At 42.8% G+C, this 3,283-nt stretch overlaps 1 pseudogene; it reads left to right on the top strand.

Moving 5' to 3' along the window:
* Positions 1-1,538: 1,538 nt before the first annotated feature.
* On the top strand, positions 1,539-2,518 carry LOC139071704 (general transcription factor II-I repeat domain-containing protein 2B-like; annotated as a pseudogene).
* The last annotated feature ends 765 nt before the right edge of the window (positions 2,519-3,283 follow it).

Here is a 3,283-nt window from a genome sequence, read left to right as displayed (position 1 = left end):
TCGGGAGAGGTACGAAGAACTCAGGAACACCTACAGCCCAAAGGAAAGTTTAGCTTCCTTTGCTAAAAGATGCAAGGCGACAATTCAGTCTGCCAGTCTTGAGAAGGATGTCATTAAAATGAAGGATGCTGGAGTGCTTCTTAAAATGTTCCCAAGGTTTTTGTAACCAAAGATATACGTTTTTTTCATCTCTAATGTGGATTACCTTGGACCTGTTCTGTTCAAGTTTGTAATATTGTTTTAGAGTGTTTTAACATGTTGATTTCATAGATTATAAATGTGAAAGTAAATCTTTGAAAAGTTTGTTGTGTACCTTTCTCATATTTAAAAAAAAGTACCCTAAACATTGATCATTTGGTTAGTGATTGATTTGAGCCAGGTAACTTTGCAACCTGCAGGAATTTGGTCATCCATCTCTGGAATATTACCATACACAAGATGAAAGAAAATGCGTGAATAAGCTCAATCTACTCATGGTAAATGTTCACATAACAACATAGTAAGTAATGGTTAAGTATCTAGTAGGTACAGATTCGTTGCTCAGTAGGTACTTGGGAGGAGGCTTCACTTTCCATTGTCTCGTGACGGACGGATGCCGACGATGGACGATGAAGTGACAGACGAGTGAAATCAAGATGATACAGGGATGTCAAATCACTGTGGAATTGCAAATTATCTGCATCCTTCATGAAGTTTACAAAAGAGCGTCTACAGGCACTACATTAATCTGGGATTCATTCCTTATTGCTTTCATAAATAACTACCTATTAGTCCCTGAATAAGACTGATGAGCATTTTCACCAGTAACTACTGGTTAACTACCTATTCTCCCCTGCTTCATGACTCAATACCCCCTAAGTCGTTCCCTAGTAACGAAGCACAAATAGATTACTACCTATTACGGCAATCCTGGGCATTTTACGGCCCGCGGGCCACATACGGCCCTTTGGTTGACTTTGACCAGCCCGCGTAAGGTTAATTGGAAATTACAAAATAAATGTATTTTCTCATTTTACCTCATGCATGGGCTAAGGCTGCATTGCTTTTATTTTGAAGTTGTTTTTTACGTGCACAGTGACGCAATACGTATAGCAACAAGTGCCCGCGGTTGACATGGTGATTGTAGCCCCCCAGAAATGTCCGCTCATGCAAAAAAAAAAAAAAAAAAAAAAAAAGAAAGAAAGAAAGATGCCAAATACAGGATTTTCAACAAATATTGGACTGCTAAGCATTTTTTTTTTACTGAAGTCGGAGGTAAAGCCGTGTGTTTGGTTTGCGGGGAGGAGATTGCCGTGTTTAAGGACTACAATTTGAGTCGACATTACGACAAGAAACACTCGGAAAAATACAAGAACTTGTCTGATGCTGAGAGGGCACGGACATCCGAAGCTTTGCTAGCAAAGTTGCAAAAGCAGCAAGGCTGTTTTACTAAGCTTCACACATCCAGGGATGCAGCAACCAGGACCAGCTTTGTGATATCCCACAAAATAGCTAAAAACAGCAAGCCGTTTTCGGAGGGAGAGTTTGTCAAAGAGTGCATGGTGGACTCCGCCGCACTAATATGCCCTGAAAAAAGGTGCATTTTAGCAAATCCCGCTGTCCAGGCGAACCGTGACCAGGAGGATCGAGGGGAACCTGGAGCTTCAGCTGCAACGTGAAGTGGCAAGTTTTGACTTTTCCTCATTGGCCTAAGACGAGAGCTGTGATGTCCGCGACACAGCCCAGCTGCTCGTATTTGTCCTGGGATAACGGACTTCAAGCTCTCAGAGGAGCTGGCAGCAATGCGGTCGATGAAAGGGACAACGACAGGGAGTGATCTTTTTACAGAGGTAAATGTGTGCACGGACACTCCGGGATTGAAATGGGAGAGACTGTCAGGTGTCACAACAGACGGTTGTCCAAATCTTACAGGGAAAAATGTCAGACTTTTGAAACGCATGCAAGATAAAGTGACAGAAATCGATGCAGATCAAAAATAGGTGTTTTTGCATTGAATTATACACCAGCATGTGTTGTGCAAGTCAGTGCTAAAGATCAACCGTGTTACTGATGTTGTTACTAAAATAATAAACTTCATCAGGGCGCGGGTGATGAATCACAGACACTTTGTGGCTCTTGTGGAGGACTCCACACAGCTGTCAGATGGCTCAGCCTGGGGAAAGTGCTGAAGAGGGTTTGGGACTTGAAAGCAGAGATTCGAGAGTTTTGCGAGAGGAAAGGCAAAGACATTCCAGAGCTCTCAGACGAGGATTGGATGGCAGATTTTGCATTTGCTGTTGATGTGACTGCACTGATGAATGACCTGAACACCAAACTGCAAGGCAAGGGCCTTCTTGTTCATGAAATGCACAGCCTCGTGAAGGCCTTCATGAGAAAGCTGCAGTTTCTTTCAAGTCAACTGGAGAGCAACACTCTCACTCACATGCAAACCCTGAACGAAGTCACACCATCAGCTGATCACCTCAGCAGGTACTCATCCATGTTAGGAGCATTACATGGTGTTTTCAAGGCGTTTTGAAGATCTCAGAAATATGGAGGATAAAATGCACATGATTTCCTGTCCCTTTACCTGCAGTGTGGATAATGCACCCAGTGATGTGCAGCTGGAACTCACTGACCTGCAGTCCGATGCAGTAGTAGCGGAGCACTTTAAGTCAGGATCTCTGCTGGATTTCTACTCTTCTCTTAAGGAGGAGAACTTTCCAAACCTGAGGAGACATGCTCAGAAGATGCTGGTTCTCTTCGGCTCTACCTACATTTGTGAACAAACATTTTCAATGATGAAGTTTACAAAATCCAGGTATAGATCCTCTCTCACTGATATCATTTGTCAGCTGTGCTTCGCATCTCCACCTCAGACATTCAGCCTGACTTTGATGCACTCGTTAAAGCCCAGCAGAGACTAGATTTCTCTCACTGAATAAGAAAAAAATCGCTTAAAAACACAAAATAAGGTGTTTGGACCACAAATGTAGGCAACTAGCAGTGAACTGGGACACTCTTTTTTAAACCTCTTTCTCAAGATCACAGTTCAGTGATTTTATTTTACAGACAATACTGTGTGTCTGTAGAATGCTAAGAACCTCTTTCCAGCAATATTTGAAACTCAAAATGTGTTTTGGAGTGAATGTGACTAAAACTGTTAACTAATATAAGTCACAAATGTTTTTCTGGAACTGAAGCCGGTAGGAAAAGCAGCGGTTGCCGACCAGACCTGTCTGTGACATACTTCCGGGTCACGACAATTTAGTTGGCGTCTAGCGAGACCCACCTGGGTCGTGAT

This window comes from Nothobranchius furzeri, chromosome 9 (genome assembly GCF_043380555.1).
Source record: "Nothobranchius furzeri strain GRZ-AD chromosome 9, NfurGRZ-RIMD1, whole genome shotgun sequence".
Classification (NCBI taxonomy): Eukaryota; Metazoa; Chordata; class Actinopteri; order Cyprinodontiformes; family Nothobranchiidae; genus Nothobranchius; species Nothobranchius furzeri.
This window is presented reverse-complemented; position numbering and strand designations above follow the sequence as displayed.